This window comes from Somniosus microcephalus, chromosome 5, assembly GCF_052327205.1.
Source record: "Somniosus microcephalus isolate GS21.2 chromosome 5, FLI_Smic_1.0, whole genome shotgun sequence".
Lineage (NCBI taxonomy): Eukaryota > Metazoa > Chordata > Chondrichthyes > Squaliformes > Somniosidae > Somniosus > Somniosus microcephalus.
The window spans coordinates 222,620,385-222,642,894 of NC_140991.1; positions in this window are offsets into that span (position 1 = coordinate 222,620,385).

Consider the following 22,510-nt stretch of genomic DNA (forward strand, 5'->3'; position numbering starts at 1 on the left):
CTCATTGAATGGCGGAGCAGGCTCGAAGGGCCGAATGGCCTACTCCTGCTCCTATCTTCTATGTTTCTATGTTTAAATCTTACAGTATAGCACCAGGATCAGTCAGGCTACATTATAACACCAGGCTCAGTCAAACTACAAGATAACACCAGGATCAGTCAGACTACAGTGTAACACCAGGATCAGTCAGACTAGAGTATAACACCAGGATCAATCAGGCTACTGTATACCTCCAAGATAAGTCAGACTACAGTATGACACCAGGATCAGTCAGACTAAAGTATAACTCCAGGGTCAGTAAGACTACAGTAAAAAACCAGGATCTCTCAGACTACAGTATAACACAAGGATCACTCAGAGTACAGTATAACACCAGGAACACACAGACTACATTATAACACCAGGATCAGTCAGGCTACAGTATTACACCAGGATCAGTCAAACTACATTATAACACCAAGATCACACAGACTACAGTATAAAACCAGGATCATACAGACTACAGTAGAACAGCAGGAACACTCAGACTACAGTATAACACCAGAATCAGTCAGGCTACAGGATAACACCAGTCTCACTCAGACTACAGTATAACACCAGGATCAGTCAGACTACAGTGTAGCACCAGGATCAGTGAGACTACAGTATAACACCAGGATCCCTCAGACTACAGTATAAAACCAGGATCACTCAGACTAAAGTATAACACCAGGATCACTCAGACTACAGTATAAAACCAGGATCATTCAGACTACAGTATAACACCAGGATCACTCAGACTACAGTATAAAACCAGGATCATTCAGACTACAGTATAACAGCAGGATCACTCAGACTACATTATAACACCAGAATCAGTCAGGCTACAGTATAACACCAGTCTCAGTCAGACTACAGTATAACACCAGGATCAGTCAAGACTGTAGTAAAACACCAGGATCTCTCAGACTACAGTATAACACCAGGATCACTCAGAGTACAGTATAAAACCAGTATCATTCAGACTACAGTATAACAGCAGGATCACTCACACTACAGTATAACACCAGAACCAGTCATGCTACAGTATAACACCAGTCTCAGTCAGACTACAGTATAACACCAGGATCAGTCAGACTACAGTATTACACCAGGATCAGTCAAACTATAGTATAACACCAGGATCCGTCAGCCTACATTATAACACCAGGATCAGTCAGACTAAAGTATAACACCAAGATCACTCCGACTACATGATAAAACCAGGATCACACAGACTAAAGTATAACACCAGGATCAGTCAGACTACAGTGTAACACCAGGATCACTCAGACCACAGTATAACACCAGAATCACTCAGATTACAACACCAGGATCTCTCAGACTACAGTGTAACACCAGGATCAGTCAGAATACAGTATAACTCCAGGATCAGACAGATTACAGTATAAAACCAGGATGACACAGACTACAGTATAACACCAGGATCAGTCAGACTACAGTGTAACACCAGGATCACTCAGACTACAGTATAACACCAGGATCACTAAGACTACAGTATAACTCCAGGATCACTCATATTATAACAGAAGGATCACTCAGACTACAGTATAACACTAGGATCTCTCAGACTACAGTATAAACTCAGGATCAGTCAGACTACAGTTTAACATCCAGATCAGTCAGACTACAGTATAACACCAGGATCAGTCAGACTACACTCTAATACCAGGATCAGTCAGACTATACTATAACACCCGGATCAGTCAGACTACAGTATAACACCAGGATCATAGAGACTGCAGTATAACACCAGCATCACTCAGACGACAGTATACCAGCAGAATCCCTCAGACTACAGTATAACACCAGGGTCAGTCAGACTGCAGTATAACACCAGGATCAGTCAGACTACAGAAAACACCAGGATCACTCAGGCTAGAATGTGACACCAGGATCACTCAGACTACAGTATAACACCAGGATCACTCAGACTATAGTATAACAACAGGATCACTGAGACTACAGTATATCAACAGGATCACTCAGACTAAAGTATAACATCAGGATCACTCAGACTGCAGTATAACACCTGGATCAGAAAGACTACAGTATAACATCAAGATCACTCAGACTGCTGTATAATACCAGGATCAGTCAGACTACAGTATAACACCAGGATCAGTCAGACTAAAGCATAACACCAGGATCAGTCAGGTAACAGTATAACACCAGGATCTCTCAGTCTACAGTATAATACCAGGATCTCTCAGCCTACAGTATGACACCAGGATCAGTCAGACTACACTATAACACTAGGATCAGTCAGACTGCAGTATAATACCAGGATCAGTCAGACTACAGATAACACCAGGATCACTCAGACTAGAGTGTGACACCAGGATCAGTCAGAATACAGTATAACACCAGGATCCGTCAGCCTATATTATAACACCAGGATCAGTCAGACTACAGTATAAAACCAGTATCTCTCAGACTAGAGTATAACACCAGGATCTCTCAGACTACAGTATAACACCTGGATCAGCCAGACTACAGTATAACACCAGGATCAGTCAGACTACAGTATAAAACTAGGATCTCTCAGATTACAGTATAATACCATGATCAGTCAGACTACAGTATAACACCAGGATCTCTCAGACTACAGTAAATCTCCAGGATCAGTCAGACTACAGTATAACACCAGGATCAGTCAGAAAACAGCATAACACCAGGATCTCTCAGTCTACAGTACAACACCAGGATCACTCAGACGACAGTATAACAGCAGGATCACTCAGACAACAGTATAACACTAGGATCACACAGACTACACTATAGCACCAGGATCAGTCAGGGTACATTATAACACCAGGCTCAGTCAGACTACATTATAACACCAGGTTCAGTCAGACTACACTATAACACCAGGATCAGTCAGTCTACACTATAACACCAGGATCAGTCAGACTACAGTGTAACACCAGGATCAGTCAGACTAGAGTATAACACCAAGATCAATCAGGCTACTGTATACCTCCAGGATAAGTCAGACTACAGTATGACACCAGGATCAGTCAGACTAGAGTATAACACCAGAATCACTCAGACTACAGTATGGTACCAGGATCAGGCAGACTAGAGTATAACACCAGGATTACTCAGACTACACTATAATAGCAGGATCAGTCAGACTACAGTATAACACCAGCATCACGCTGACTACAGTATACCAACAGAATCCCTCAGACTACAGTATAACACCAGGATCAGTCAGAATACAGTATAACACCAGGATCTGTCAGCCTACATTATAACACCAGGATCAGTCAGACTAAAGTATAACACCAGGATCTCTCAGACGACAGTATAACACCAGGATCTCTCAGAATACAGTATAACACCTGGATCAGTCAGACTACAGGATAACACCAGGATCAGTCAGACTACAGTATAAAACCAGCATCACTCAGACTAAAGTATAACATCAGGATCAGTCAGACTACAGTGTAACACCAGGATCACTAAGACTACAGTATAAAAACAGGATCACTCAGATTACAACACCAGGATCACTCAGACTACAGTATAACACCAGGATCACTCAGAGTTTAAGACCAGGGTCACTCAGATGACAGTATAACAGCGGGATCACTCAGATTACAGTATAACACAAGGATCACTCAGAGCACAGTATAATATCAGGATCAGTCAAAATATAATATAACACCAGGATCAGACAAACTACTTTAAAACACCAGGATCAGTCAGTCTACAGTATAACACCAAGATCACTCAGACGACAGTATAACACTAGGATCTCTCAGACTAAAGTTTAAACCCAGTATGTCAGACTACAGTATAACACCCGGATCAGTCAGACTACAGTATAACACCAGGATCACTCAGACTACAGTATAACACCAGGATCACTCACACTACAGTATAAAACCAGGATCATTCAGACTACAGTATAACACCAGGATCAGTCAGACTACAGTATTACACCAGGATCAGTCAAACTATAGTATAACACCAGGAGCAGTCAAACAACATTAAAGCACCAGGATCAGTCAGTCTACAGTATAACACCAAGATCACTCAGACTACAGTATACATCCAGGATCACTCAGACTAAAGTATAACACCAGGATCAGTCAGACAACAGTGTAATACCAGGATCACTCAGACTACAGTATAACACCAGGATGATTCAGACTAAAGTATAACACCAGGATCACTCAGACTACAGTATAACACAAGGATCACTCAGAGTACAGTATAACACCAGGATCAATCAAATGATAGTATAACACCAGGATCAGTCAAACTACATTTAAACACCTGGATCAGTCAGACGACCGTATAACACCCGGATCAGACAGACTACAGTATAACACCAGGATCACACAGACTACAGTATAAAACCAGGATCATTCAGACTACAGCATAACAGCAGGATCTCTCAGGCTACAGTATAACACCAGAATCAGTCAGGCTACAGTATAACACCAGTCACAGTCAGACTACAGTATTACACGAGGATCAGTCAAACTATAGTATAACACCAAGAGCAGTCAAACTACATTAAAACACCAGGATCAGTCAGTCTACAGTGTAACACCAGGATCAGTCAGAATACAGTATAACACCAGGATCAGACAGACAACAGCATTAAACCAGGATGACTCAGACTACAGTATAACACCAGGACCAGTCAGAATACAGTACAACACCAGGATCACTCAGACAACAGTATAACACTAGGATCACACAGACTACACTATAGCACCAGGATCAGTCAGGGTACATTATAACACCAGGCTCAGTCAGACTACATTATAACACCAGGTTCAGTCAGACTACACTATAACACCAGGATCAGTCAGACTACACTATAACACCAGGATCAGTCAGACTACAGTGTAACACCAGGATCAGTCAGACTAGAGTATAACACCAAGATCAATCAGGCTACTGTATACCTCCAGGATAAGTCAGACTACAGTATGACACCAGGATCAGTCAGACTAGAGTATAACACCAGAATCACTCAGACTACAGTATGGTACCAGGATCAGGCAGACTAGAGTATAACACCAGGATTACTCAGACTACACTATAATAGCAGGATCAGTCAGACTACAGTATAACACCAGCATCACGCTGACTACAGTATACCAACAGAATCCCTCAGACTACAGTATAACACCAGGATCAGTCAGAATACAGTATAACACGAGGATCTGTCAGCCTACATTATAACACCAGGATCAGTCAGACTAAAGTATAACACCAGGATCTCTCAGACGACAGTATAACACCAGGATCTCTCAGAATACAGTATAACACCTGGATCAGTCAGACTACAGGATAACACCAGGATCAGTCAGACTACAGTATAAAACCAGCATCACTCAGACTAAAGTATAACATCAGGATCAGTCAGACTACAGTGTAACACCAGGATCACTAAGACTACAGTATAAAAACAGGATCACTCAGATTACAACACCAGGATCACTCAGACTACAGTATAACACCAGGATCACTCAGAGTTTAAGACCAGGGTCACTCAGATGACAGTATAACAGCGGGATCACTCAGATTACAGTATAACACAAGGATCACTCAGAGCACAGTATAATATCAGGATCAGTCAAAATATAATATAACACCAGGATCAGACAAACTACTTTAAAACACCAGGATCAGTCAGTCTACAGTATAACACCAAGATCACTCAGACGACAGTATAACACTAGGATCTCTCAGACTAAAGTTTAAACCCAGTATGTCAGACTACAGTATAACACCCGGATCAGTCAGACTACAGTATAACACCAGGATCACTCAGACTACAGTATAACACCAGGATCACTCACACTACAGTATAAAACCAGGATCATTCAGACTACAGTATAACACCAGGATCAGTCAGACTACAGTATTACACCAGGATCAGTCAAACTATAGTATAACACCAGGAGCAGTCAAACAACATTAAAGCACCAGGATCAGTCAGTCTACAGTATAACACCAAGATCACTCAGACTACAGTATACATCCAGGATCACTCAGACTAAAGTATAACACCAGGATCAGTCAGACAACAGTGTAATACCAGGATCACTCAGACTACAGTATAACACCAGGATGATTCAGACTAAAGTATAACACCAGGATCACTCAGACTACAGTATAACACAAGGATCACTCAGAGTACAGTATAACACCAGGATCAATCAAATGATAGTATAACACCAGGATCAGTCAAACTACATTTAAACACCTGGATCAGTCAGACGACCGTATAACACCCGGATCAGACAGACTACAGTATAACACCAGGATCACACAGACTACAGTATAAAACCAGGATCATTCAGACTACAGCATAACAGCAGGATCTCTCAGGCTACAGTATAACACCAGAATCAGTCAGGCTACAGTATAACACCAGTCACAGTCAGACTACAGTATTACACGAGGATCAGTCAAACTATAGTATAACACCAAGAGCAGTCAAACTACATTAAAACACCAGGATCAGTCAGTCTACAGTGTAACACCAGGATCAGTCAGAATACAGTATAACACCAGGATCAGACAGACAACAGCATTAAACCAGGATGACTCAGACTACAGTATAACACCAGGACCAGTCAGAATACAGTACAACACCAGGATCACTCAGACTACAGTATAACAGCAGGATCACTAAGACTACGGTATAACACCAGGATCACTCAGATTATAACACGAGGATCACTCAGGCTACAGTATAACACCAGGATCACTCAGACTATAGTATAACACCAGGATCACTCAGATTACAACACGAGGATCACGTAGACTACAGTATAACACTAGGATCTCTCAGTCTAAAATATAAACCCAGGATCTGTCAGACTACAGTATAACACCCAGATCAGTCAGACTACAGTGTAACACCAGGATCACTCAGACTACAGTAAAACACCAGGATCACTCAGTCTACAGTATAACACCAGGACCACTCAGATTATAACAACAGGATCACTCAGAGGACAGTAAAACAGCGGGATCACTCAGACTGCAGTTTAACAACAGGATCACTCAGACTACAGTATAGCACCAGGATCAGTCAGGCTACATTATAACACCAGGCTAAGGCAGACTACATTATAGCACCAGGTTCAGTCAGACTACACTATAACACCAGGATCAGTCAGACTACAGTGTAACACCAGGATCAGTCAGACTAAAGTATAACACCAGGATCAGTCAGACTACAGTATAACACCAGGATCAGTCAGACTACAGTATAACACCAGGATCACTCAGACTACCGTATAACACCAGGATCACTCAGACTACCGTATAACACCAGGATCAGTCAGACTACAGTATAACTCCAGGATCAGTCAGACTACAGTATAACACACGGATCAGTCAGACTACAATATAACACCAGGATCTCTCAGACTACAGTAAATCTCCAGGATCAGTCAGACTACAGTATAACAGCAGGATCACTCAGACAACAGTATAACACCAGGATCACTCAGACTACACTATAGCACCAGGATCAGTCAGGCTACATTATAACACCATGCTCAGTCAGACTACATTATAACACCAGGTTCAGTCAGACTACAGTGTAACACCAGGATCAGTCAGACTAGTGTATAACACCAAGATCAATCAGGCTACTGTATACCTCCAGGATAAGTCAGACTACAGTATGACACCAGGATCAGTCAGACTAGAGTATAACACCAGGATCACTCAGACTACAGTATGGTACCAGGATCAGGCAGACTAGAGTATAACACCAGGATTACTCAGACTACACTATAATAGCAGGATCAGTCAGACTACAGTATAACACCAGCATCACGCTGACTACAGTATACCAACAGAATCCCTCAGACTACAGTATAACACCAGGATCAGTCAGAATACAGTATAACACCAGGATCCGTCAGCCTACATTATAACACCAGGATCAGTCAGACTAAAGTATAACACCAGGATCTCTCAGACGACAGTATAACACCAGGATCTCTCAGAATACAGTATAACACCTGGATCAGTCAGACTACAGGATAACACCAGGATCAGTCAGACTACAGTATAAAACCAGGATCACTGAGACTAAAGTATAACATCAGGATCAGTCAGACGACAGTGTAACACCAGGATCACTAAGACTACAGTATAAAAACAGGATCACTCAGATTGCAACACCAGGATCACTCAGACTACAGTATAACACCAGGATCACTCAGAGTTTAAGACCAGGATCACTCAGGTGACAGTATAACAGCGGGATCACTCAGACTACAGTATAACACAAGGATCACTCAGAGCACAGTATAATATCAGGATCAGTCAAAATATAGTATAACACCAGGATCAGACAAACTACTTTAAAACACCAGGATCAGTCAGTCTACAGTATAACACCAAGATCACTCAGACTACAGTATAACACTAGGATCTCTCAGACTAAAGTATAAACCCAGTATCAGTCAGACTACAGTATAACACCCGGATCAGTCAGACTACAGTATAACACCAGGATCACTCAGACTACAGTATAACACCAGGATCACTCACACTACAGTATAAAACCAGGATCATTCAGACTAGAGTATAACACCAGGATCAGTCAGACTACAGTATTACACCAGGATCAGTCAAACTATAGTATAACACCAGGAGCAGTCAAACTACATTAAAGCACCAGGATCAGTCAGTCTACAGTATAACACCAAGATCACTCAGACTACAGTATACATCCAGGATCACTCAGACTAAAGTATAACACCAGGATCAGTCAGACAACAGTGTAATACCAGGATCACTCAGACTACAGTATAACACCAGGATCACTCAGACTAAAGTATAACACCAGGATCAGTCAGACAACAGTGTAATACTAGGATCACTCAGACTACAGTATAACACCAGGATCACTCAGACTAAAGTATAACACCAGGATCACTCAGACTACAGTATAACACAAGGATCACTCAGAGTACAGTATAACACCAGGATCAGTCAAACGATAGTATGACACCAGGATCAGTCAAACTACATTAAAACACCTGGATCAGTCAGACGACCGTATAACACCCAGATCAGACAGACTACAGTATAACACCAGGATCACTCAGACTACAGTATAAAACCAGGATCATTCAGACTACAGCATAACAGCAGGATCTCTCAGACTACAGTATAACACCAGAATCAGTCAGGCTACAGTATAACACCAGTCTCAGTCAGACTACAGTATTACACGAGGATCAGTCAAACTATAGTATAACACCAAGAGCAGTCAAACTACATTAAAACACCAGGATCAGTCAGTCTACAGTGTAACACCAGGATCAGTCAGAATACAGTATAACACCAGGATCAGACAGACAACAGTATTAAACCAGGATGACTCAAACTACAGTATAACACCAGGATCTGTCAGAATACAGTATAACACCAGGATCACTCAGACTACAGTATAACAGCAGGATCACTAAGACTACGGTATAACACCAGGATCACTCAGATTATAACACGAGGATCACTCAGACTACAGTATAACACCAGGATCACTCAGACTACAGTATAACACCAGGATCACTCAGATTACAACACGAGGATCACGCAGACTACAGTATAACACTAGGATCTCTCAGTCTAATGTATAAACCCAGGATCTGTCAGACTACAGTATAACACCCGGATCAGTCAGACTACAGTGTAACACCAGGATCACTCAGACTACAGTAAAACACCAGGATCACTCAGACTACAGTATAACAGCAGGACCACTCAGATTATAACAACAGGATCACTCAGAGGACAGTAAAACAGCGGGATCATTCAGACTGCAGTTTAACAACAGGATCACTCAGACTACAGTATAGCACCAGGATCAGTCAGGCTACATTATAACACCAGACTAAGGCAGACTACATTATAGCACCAGGTTCAGTCAGACTACACTATAACACCAGGATCAGTCAGACTACAGTATAACACCAGGATCACTCAGACTACCGTATCACACCAGGATCACTCAGACTACAGTATAACAACAGGATCACTGAGACGACAGTATAACATCAGGTTCACTCAAACTACAATATAACACCTGGATCAGACAGACTACAGTATAACATCAAGATCACTCAGACTGCAGTATAACACCAGGATCACTCAGACTACAGTATAACATCAAGATCACTCAGACTACAGTGTAACAGCAGGATCACTCAGACAACAGTATAGCACCAGGATCAGTCAGGCTACATTATAACACCAGGCTCAGTCAGACTACATTATAACACCAGGATCAGTCAGACTACACTATAACACCAGGATCAGTCAGACTACACTATAACACCAGGATCAGTCAGACCACAGTGTAACACCAGGATCAGTCAGACTACAGTATAACACCAGGAATACTCGGATTACAGTATATCAACAGGATCACTCAGACTAAAGTATAACATCAGGATCACTCAGACTACAGTATAACAGCAGGATCACTAAGACTACGGTATAACACCAGGATCACTCAGATTATAACACGAGGATCACTCAGACTACAGTGTAACACCAGGATCACTCAGACTACAGTATAACACCAGGATCACTCAGACTACAGTATAACACCAGGATCACTCAGATTATAACACCAGGATCACTCAGATGACAGTAAAACAGCGGGATCACTCAGACTACAGTATAACACCAGGATCAGTCAGACTACACTATAACACCAGGATCAGTCAGACTACAGTGTAACACCAGGATCAGTCAGACTACAGTATAACACCAGGAATACTCAGACTACAGTATAACACCAGGATCACTCAGACTACCGTATAACACCAGGATCAGTCAGACTACAGTATAACACCTGGATCACTCGGATTACAGTGTATCAACAGGATCACTCAGACTAAAGTATAACATCAGGATCACTCAGACTACAGTATAACACCTGGATCACTCAGACTACAGTATAACACCAGGATCACTCAGATTACAGTATAACACCAGGATCACTCAGATTATAACACCAGGATCACTCAGACGACAGTAAAACAGCAGGATCACTCAGGCTACAGTATAGCACAAGGATCAGTCAGGCTACATTATAACACCAGGTTCAGTCAGACTACACTATAACACCAGGATCAGTCAGACTACAGTGTAACACCAGGATCAGTCAGACTAAAGTATAACACCAGGATCAGTCAGACTACAGTATAACACCAGGATCACTCAGACTACCGTATAAAACCAGGATCAGTCAGACTACAGTATAACTCCAGGATCAGTCAGACTACAGTATAACACCAGGATCATAGAGACTGCAGTATAACACCAGCATCACTCAGACTACAGTATACCACCAGAATCCCTCAGACTAGAGTATAACACCAGGATCAGTCAGACTGCAGTATAACTCCAGGATCAGTCAGACTACAAATAACGCCGGGATCACTCAGGCTAGAGTGTGACACCAGGATCACACAGACTACAGTCTAAAAACAGGATCACTGAGACGACAGTATATCAACAGGATCACTCAGACTAAAGTATAACATCAGGATCACTCAGACTACAGTATAACACCTGGATCAGACAGACTACAGTATATCATCAAGATCACTCAGACTGCAGTATAACACCAGGATCACTCAGACTACAGTATAGCACCAGGATCAGTCAGGCTACTTTATAACACCAGGCTCAGTCAGACTACATTATAAAACCAGGATCAGTCAGACTACACTATAAAACCAGGATCTGTCAGACTACACTATAACACCAGGATCAGTCAGACTACAGTGTAACATCAGGATCAGTCAGAATAGAGTATAGCACCAGGATTACACAGACCACACTATAATACCAGGATCAGTCAGACTACAGTATCACACCAGGAATACTCAGACTACAGTATAACACCAGGATCACACAGACTACCGCATAACACCAGGATCAGACAGACTACAGTATAATACCAGGATCACTCAGATTACATTATAACACCAGGACCAGTCAGACTACAGTATAGTACCAGGATCTCTCAGTCTACAGTATAACACCAGGATCTCTCAGACTACAGTAGAACACCAGGATCACTCAGACTACAGTATAACACCAGGATCACTCAGATTACAACACGAGGATCACGCAGACTACAGTATAACACCAGGATCACTCAGACTACAGTATAGCACCAGGATCAGTCAGGCTATATTGTAACACCAGGCTCAGTCAGACTACAGTATAACACCAGAATCACTCAGACTACCGTATAACACCAGGATCAGTCAGAGTACAGCATAACACCAGGATCACTCAGACTACAGTATAACACCAGGATCACTCAGACTACAGTATAACACCAGGATCACTCAGATTATAACACCAGGATCACTCAGACGACAGTATAACAGCGGGATCACTCAGACTACAGTATAACACCAGGATCACTTAGACTACAGTATAGCACCAGGATCAGTCAGGCTACATTATAACACCAGGCTCAGCCAGACTACAGTATAACACCAGGATCAGTCAGACTACACTATAACACCAGGATCACTCAGACTACACTATAGCACCAGGATCAGTCAGGCTACATTATAACACCAGGCTCAGTCAGACTACATTATAACACCAGGATCAGACAGACTACACTATAACACCAGGATCAGTCAGGCTACAGTGTAACACCAGGATCAGTCAGACTAGAGTATAACACCAGGATCAATCAAGCTACTGTATACCTCCAGGATCACTCAGACTACAGTATGACACCAGGATCAGGCAGACTAGGGTATAACACCAGGAATACTCAGACTACAGTATAACACCAGGATCACGCAGACTACCGTATAACACCAGGGTCAGTCAGACTACACTATAACACCAGGGTCAGTCAGACTACAGTATAACACCAGGAATACTCAGACTACAGTATAACACCACGATCACTCAGACTACCGTAAAGCACCAGGATCAGTCAGAGTACAGTATAACACCAGGATCAGTCAGACTACAGTATAACACCCGGGTCAGTCAGACTACAGTATAACACCAGGATCACTCAGCCTACAGTATAACACCAGGATCTCTCAGACTAAAGTATAACACCAGGATCACGCAGACTACCGTATAACACCAGGGTCAGTCAGACTACACTATAACACCAGGGTCAGTCAGACTACAGTATAACACCAGGAATACTCAGACTACAGTATAACACCACGATCACTCAGACTACCGTAAAGCACCAGGATCAGTCAGAGTACAGTATAACACCAGGATCAGTCAGACTACAGTATAACACCCGGGTCAGTCAGACTACAGTATAACACCAGGATCACTCAGCCTACAGTATAACACCAGGATCTCTCAGACTACAGTATAACACCCGGATCAGTAAAACTACATTATAACACCAGGATCAGTCAGACTACAGTGTAACACCAGGATCACTCAGACTACATTATAACACCAGGATCAGACAGACTACACTATAACACCAGGATCAGTCAGACTACTGTACGACACCAGGATCAGTCAGACTAGAGTATAACACCAGGATCAGGCAGACGAGCGTATAACACCATAATTACTCAGACTACACTATAATACCAGGGTCAGTCAGACTACAGTATAACACCAGGAATACTCAGACTACAGTATAAAACCAGGATGACTCAGACTACATTATAACACCAGGATGAGTCAGACTACAGTGTAACACCAGGATCCGTAAGACTACAGTATAACACCAGGATCCGTAAGACTACAGTATAACACCAGGATCACTCAGATTATAATACGAGGATCACTCAGACTACAGTATAACACTAGGATCTCTCAGACTAAAGTATAAACCCAGGATCATTCAGACTACAGTATAACACCAGGATCACTCAGACTACAGTGTAACACCAGGATCACTCAGATTATAACACCAGGATCACTCAGGTGACAGTATAACAGCGGGATCACTCAGACTACAGTATAACACCAGGATCACTCAGACTACAGTATAGCAGCAGGATCAGTCAGGCTACTGTATACCTCCAGGATAAGTCAGACTACAGTATGACACCAGGATCAGGCAGACTAGAGTATAACACCAGGATTACTGAGACTACACTATAATTGCAGTATCAGTCAGGCTCCAGTATAACACCAGGAATACTCAGACTATAGTATAACACCAGGATCACTCAGACTACCGTATAACACCAGGATCACACAGACTACAGTATAACACCAGGATCAGTCAGACTACAGTATAACACCTGGATTAGTCAGACTACAGTATAACACCAGGATCATAGAGAATGCAGTATAACACCAGCATCACTCGGGCTACAGTATACCACCAGAATCCCACAGACTACAGTACAACACCAGGATCAGTCAGACTGCAGTATAACACCAGGATCAGTCAGACTACAGTATAACACCAGGATCACTCAGACTACATTATAAAACCAGGATCACTCGGACTAAAGTATAACACCAGGATCGGTCAGACTACAGTGTAACACCAGGTTCAATCAGACCACAGTATAACACCAGGATCACTCATATTGCAACACCAGGATCACTCAGGCTACAGTCCAACACCAGGATCTCTCAGACTACAGTGTAACACCAGGATCAGTCAGAATACAGTATAAAACCAGGATGACTCAGACTACAGTATAACACCAGGATCAGTCAGACTACTGTGTAACAACAGGATCACTCAGACCACGGTATAACACCAGGATCAGTAAGACTACAGTATAACACCAGGATCACTCAGATTATAACACGAGGGTCACTCAGACTACAGTATAACACCAGGATCTCTCAGACTACAGTATAACACCCGGATCAGTAAAACTACATTATAACACCAGGATCACTCAGACTACAGTGTAGCGATTCATGTGCATCGCCACTAAATAATCTAGTTCGACTTCGACGAAATATAAATAAGTTTTTTATTTACAGGAACAGGCTAAATACAACAGCTAAGGTAGCAGGTAAGATGGCTGACTGTAGGAGCACCGTGGTGTATGTCTTTCCCCAGCGGGGACGCCACGAGGACTGACTAGAAGTTTCTGAGCTCAACTGCCAGCAGGTTCCGAGCTCAACTGCCAGCAGGTTCCAAGCTCTGACATCATGACGTCATCACGCAGAGTACAGGAATGAAGCCTGAGTGCAGTAACAGATACATTTAAAGGTAAGTTAAAGGGAATTATGTATCTCAATGTAAGGAACAACCGGTGGTACCGCCACATAGGCCCCCCCAGAATTCGCTTTAACGAAAGTCCAAGGATCAGATGGTCTGACGAGCTGGTGGTCACGGCGGTCGTGCTGTCTCGACTTGGTAGGCGAGGTCTGAAGATACTGCTCGTGAGCGGATCCTTACGTGCGTCCTGGCGAATAAAGTGTATCCATCAGGCGAAGGAACATGGAAACGTGCGAAACAGCAGGCCTTGTCAGAGTGACGGTCAGGTTGGGCGGACGCGGACGATCGTTCTGTTGATGTTGGAACAAGTCCTTGTTCTGACAAACCCTGCCGGAAAGCCAAACGAGCGATCCAGAAGGTCTTGACAGGCGAGGTCGATGAACTCACCGACAGGTGAGCAAACTCTTCAGGATGCTGGAACGCATGGAACGGTGCGTGCCATAGTGCTACGACGTGAACACAACAGAGGGTGAAGAGTTGCTGCGTTGATCAGTGATCGGTGAGGCCAGCAACTTTCACGTGGCTGATCGCGGCCGCAGGATGCCCGTTAGACCCATCCTCGATGAGTGCAGCATCAGTAGAGGTTTGCGTTTGTTAAAGGGAAAACTGGAGAAAGGGCGGCAACGGTCCGGGTTGTTGTTGCTTTCAGGAGGGGTCAACTCTGCCTGGAGGGCGGCAACACTTGTAACTGTTGTAGATTTAGGAGAACACAGCTGGGAGGGTGGCACACTTTTTGTTCACGCCGGTGCATTGTCGGCGGAGAAGGAGTCGTCGTTTTTCAAGAGGGATAGGTCCTCGTGGTTCATGAGGGATGGGTCCTCGTGCGCGAGGAGTGCATCCTCATGTTTCATGGGGGTGAGTCCTCGTGGTATCCCCGCAGGGCGCGCTCCAATTTTGTGGGCCCGAACATGCTGTACCCCGCGCTTGGAGAGATGCATACTTGCTGTTGCTTTGGACGTAGAGGCGTACGATCCGTGTGGCGGTAGGAAAGATGAGTACGGGGACCGTAAGCAAGTGCGTGGTCGGCGCCGCATCGGTGTTCTCGTCGAACGGGGCTTCTACCTTTATAAAGCACGAGGGAGACTGTGGCTCCCTGGATTGCGGTAGCGACAGCAAAACGGCTGGTACTTCCATGACGTGCTTCTTTTGTGAAAATTGCTCACAAAAAAACGGGGTTCGGTTGAGTTTTGTCCGTGTCAAACGGGATCTGCTCCAGGCTGCGCTTACCTTGTGAATACGTTCGCAAAGACGGGGTCGCCTTTGGAGGAATCGGTGTTAGGCGGTTGCTGTTCCGTGGTTGTTCGTCGGTTGTGCGTCGGTTGTCTTGTGGGAAGACGAGGTTCAGGCTACGCGTTGCTACCGTGAAAATCGTTCACGGATACGGGGTCATCAATTGTAGTGTTGGAATTGATGAGCTCCCATATTCACATCGTTGGGTCACCAATATAGCGATTCGTGCTCATCGCCACTAAATAATCGAGTTCGACTTCGACGAACTATAAATAAGTTGTTTATTTACAGGAACAGGTTAAATACAACAGGTAAGGTAGCAGGTAAGATGGCTGACTGTATGAGCACCGTGGTGTAGGTCTTTCCCCAGCGGGGATGCCACGAGGACTGACTAGAAGTTTCCGAGCTCAACTGCCAGCAGGTTCCGAGCTCAACTGCCAACAGGTTCCGAGCTCAACTGCCAGCATGTTCCAAGCTCTGACATCATGACGTCATCACGCAGAGTACAGGAATGAAGCCTGAGTGCAGTAACAGATACATTTAAAGGGAAGTTAAAGGGAATTACGTATCTCAATGTAAGGGACAACCGGTGGTACCGGCACAACAGTATAAAACCAGGATCACACAGACTAAAGTATAACACCAGGATCACTCAGACTGCAGTATAACACAGGGATCACTCAGAGTACAGTACAACACCAGGATCAGTCAAACTATAGTAAAACACCAGGATCAGTCAAACTACATTAAAACACTAGGATCAGTCAGTCTACAGTATAACACCAAGATCACTCAGACTACAGTATAAAACCAGGATCACTCAGACTAAAGTATAACACCTGTTGTGTATGTAACTTTAAGAGAAGAACTGATTCTATACTGCAGTACCGGCAGTGACCAGCCCTGTATATAAAGCCATAGCAGGCTTCTGTACTTCAGTCGTTAATTACTCTCTGTTCAGTAAATACCTGTTTTATTGTTCTCCTGCAGTCTGAGTATTATTGATCCTCAGACACTACAACACTGGATCAGTCAGACTACAGTGTAACACCAGGATCACTCAGACCACAGTATAACACCAGGATCACACAGATAACAACACCAGGATCACTCAGGCTACAGTACAACACCAGGATCTCTCAGACTACAGTGTAACACCAGGATCAGTCAGAATACAGTATAACACCAGGATCAGACAGACTACAGTATAAAACCAGGATGACTCAGACTATAGTATAACACCAGGCTCAGTCAGACTACATTATAACACCAGGATCAGTCAGACTACACTATAACACCAGGATCAGTCAGACTATAGTGTAGCACCAGGATCAGCCAGACTAGAGTATAACACCAGGATCACTCAGACTACAGTATGACACCAGGATCAGGCAGACTAGAGTATAACACCAGGAATACTCAGACTACAGTATAACACCAGGATCACTCAGAATACCGTATAACACCAGGATCAGTCAGAGTACAGTATAACACCAGGATCACTCAGACTACCGTATAACACCAGGATCAGACAGAGTACAGTATAACACCAGGATCTCTCAGACTACAGTTTAACACCCGGATCAGTAAAACTACATTATAACACCAGGATCAGTCAGACTACAGTGTAACACCAGGATCACTCAGACTACAGTATAACACCAGGATCACTAAGACTACAGTATAACACCAGGGTCACTCAGATTATAACACGAGGATCACTCAGACTACAGTATAGCACTAGGATCTCTCAGACTAAAGTACAAACCCAGGATCAGTCAGACTACAGTCTAACACCCGGATCAGTCAGACTACAGTATAACACCAGGATCACTCAGACTACAGTATAACACCAGGATCACTCAGACTACAGTATAACACCAGGATCCCTCAGAATATAACACCAGGATCACTCAGACGACAGTATAACAGCGGGATCACTCAGACTACAGTATAACATCAGGATCCCTCAGACTACAGTATAGCACCAGGATCAGTCAGGCTACATTATAACACCAGGATCAATCAGACTACAGTATAACACCAGGAGCACTCAGACTACAGTATAGCACCAGGATCATTCAGGCTACATTATAACACCAGGCTCAGTCAGACTTCTTTATAACACCAGGATCAGTCAGACTATACTATAAAATCAGGATCAGTCAGATGACAGTGTAACACCAGGATCAGTCAGACTAGAGTATAACACCAGGATCACTCAGACAACACTATAATACCAGGATCAGTCAGACTACAGTATAACACCAGGAATACTCAGACTACAGTATAACACCAGGATCACTCAGACTACCGTATAACAGCAGGATCAGTCAGACTACAGTATAACACCAGGATCAGTCAGACTACAGTATAACACCAGGATCTCTCCGACTACAGTATAACACCAGGATCTCTCAGACTACAGTATAACACCTGGATCAGTCAGACTACAGTATAACACCAGGATTAGTCAGACTACAGTATAACACCAGGATCACTCAGATTACAACATCAGGGTCACTCAGACTACAGTATAACACTCGGATCTCTCAGACTACAGTATAACACCAGGATCAGTCAGACTACAGTATAACACCTGGATCAGTAAAAATACATTATAACACCAGGATCACTCAGACTACAGTATAACACCAGGATCACTCCGACTACAGTATAAAACCAGGATCACTCAGATTACAGTATAACACCAGGATCAATCAGACTACAGTATAACAGAAGGATCACTCAGAGTACAGTACAATACCAGGATCAGTCAAACTATAGTATAACACCAGGATCATTCAAACTACATTGAAACACCAGGATCAGTCAGTCTCCAGTATAACACCAAGGTCACTCAGACTACAGTATAAAACCAGGATCACTCAGATTATAACATGAGGATCACTCAGACTACAGTATAACACTAGGATCTCACAGACTAAAGTATAAACTCAGTATCAGTCAGACTACAGTATAACACCCGGATAAGTCAGACTACAGTCTAACACCAGGATCACTCAGACTACAGTATAACACGAGGATCACTCAGATTATAAAACGAGCATCACTCAGACGGCAGTAAAACAGCGGGATCACTCAGACTACAGTATAGCACCAGGATCAGTCAGGCTACATTATAACACCAGGCTCAGTCAGACTACAGCATAACACCAGGATCAGTCAGACTAGAGTATAACACCAGGATCACTCAGACTACAGTGTGACACCAGGATCAGTCAGACTACAGTATAACACCAGGATCAGTCAGACTACAGTATAACACCTGGATCAGTCAGACTACAGTATAACACCAGGATCATAGAGACTTCAGTATAACACAAGCTTCACTCAGACTACAGTATACCACCAGAATCCTGCAGACCACATTATAACACCAGGATCAGTCAGCCTGCAGTATAACACCAGGATCAGTCAGACTACAGATAACACCAGGATCACTCAGACTAGAGTTTGACACCAGGATAAGTCAGAATAAAGTATAACACCAGGATCTGTCAGCCTATATTATAACGCAAGAATCAGTCAGTCTACAGTATAACACCAGGATCTCTCAGACTACAGTATAACAACTGGATCCGTCAGACTACAGTATAAAACCAGGATCACTCAGACAAAAGTATAACATCAGGATCAGTCAGACTACAGTGTAACACCAGGATCACTCAGACTACAGTATAACACCAGGATCACTCAGATTACAAATGGCCTCTATCTGCACTGTGGGGTTTCTGTGATTCTCTGTGATCAGGATCACTCAGACTACAGTATAACACTAGGATCTCTCAGACTACAGTATAACACCAGGATCAGTCAGACTACAGTATAACACCAGGATCAGTCAGACAACAGTACAACACCAGGATCACTGAGACTACAGAAGAACACCAGGATCAGTAAAACTACATTATAACACCAGGATCACTCAGACTACAGTATAACACTAGGATCAGACAGACTACAGTATAAAACCAGGATGACTCAGACTACAGTATAACACCAGGATCTGTCAGACTACAGTGTAACACCAGGATTACTCAGACTACAGTATAACACCAGGATCACTAAGACTACAGTATAACACCAGTATCACTCAGATTATAACACGAGGATCACTCAGACTACAGTATAACACAAGGATCTCTCATACTACAGTATAACACCAGGATCAGTCAGACTACAGTATAACACCAGGATCAGTCAGACAACAGTATAACAGCGGGATCACTCAGACTACAGTATAACACCAGGATCACTCAGACTCCAGTATAACACCAGGATCAGTCAGACTACACTAAAACACCAGGATCAGTCAGACTGCAGTATAACCCCAGAATCACTCAGATTCTAACACCAGGATCACTCAGACGACAGTATAACAGTGGGATCACTCAGACTACAGTATAACACCAGGATCAGTCAGACTACACTAAAACACCAGGATCAGTCAGACTACAGTGTAACACCAGGATCAGTCAGACTAGAGTATAACACCAGGATCAATCAGGCTACTGTATACCTCCAGGATAAGTCAGACTACAGTATGACACCAGGGTCAGTCAGACTAGAGAATAACACCAGGAGCACTCAGACTACACTACAATAACAGGATCAGTCAGACTACAGTATAACACCAGGAATACTCAGACTACAGTATAACACCAGGATTACTCAGACGACACTGTAAAACCAGGATCACTCAGACGACCGTATAACACCAGGATCAGTCAGACTATAATATATCACCAGGATGAGTCAGACTACAGTATAACACCAGGATCACTCAGACTGCCGTATAACACCAGGATCACTCAGACTATAGTATAACACCAGGATCACTCAGACTACAGTATAACACCAGGATCAGTCAGACTACAGTGTAACACCAGGATCACTCAGACCACAGTATAACACCAGGATCACTCAGATTACAACACCAGGATCACTCAGACTACAGTGTAACACCAGGATCAGTCAGAATACAGTATAACATCAGGATTAGTCAGACTACAGTATAAAACCAGGATCACTCAGACTAAAATATATCATCAGGATCAGTTAGACTACAGTGTAACACCAGGATCACTCAGAATACAATATAACACCAGTATCACTCAGACTACAACGTGACACCAGGATCAGTCAGACTAGAGTATAACACCAGGATCACTCAGACTACAGTATGACACCAGGATCAGGCAGACTAGAGTATAACACCAGGAATACTCAGACTACAGTATAACACCAGGATCACTCAGAATACCGTATAACACCAGGATCAGTCAGAGTACAGTATAACACCAGGATCACTCAGACTACCGTATAACACCAGGATCAGACAGAGTACAGTATAACACCAGGATCTCTCAGACTACAGTTTAACACCCGGATCAGTAAAACTACATTATAACACCAGGATCAGTCAGACTACAGTGTAACACCAGGATCACTCAGACTACAGTATAACACCAGGATCACTAAGACTACAGTATAACACCAGGGTCACTCAGATTATAACACGAGGATCACTCAGACTACAGTATAGCACTAGGATCTCTCAGACTAAAGTACAAACCCAGGATCAGTCAGACTACAGTCTAACACCCGGATCAGTCAGACTACAGTATAACACCAGGATCACTCAGACTACAGTATAACACCAGGATCACTCAGACTACAGTATAACACCAGGATCCCTCAGAATATAACACCAGGATCACTCAGACGACAGTATAACAGCGGGATCACTCAGACTACAGTATAACATCAGGATCCCTCAGACTACAGTATAGCACCAGGATCAGTCAGGCTACATTATAACACCAGGATCAATCAGACTACAGTATAACACCAGGAGCACTCAGACTACAGTATAGCACCAGGATCATTCAGGCTACATTATAACACCAGGCTCAGTCAGACTTCTTTATAACACCAGGATCAGTCAGACTATACTATAAAATCAGGATCAGTCAGATGACAGTGTAACACCAG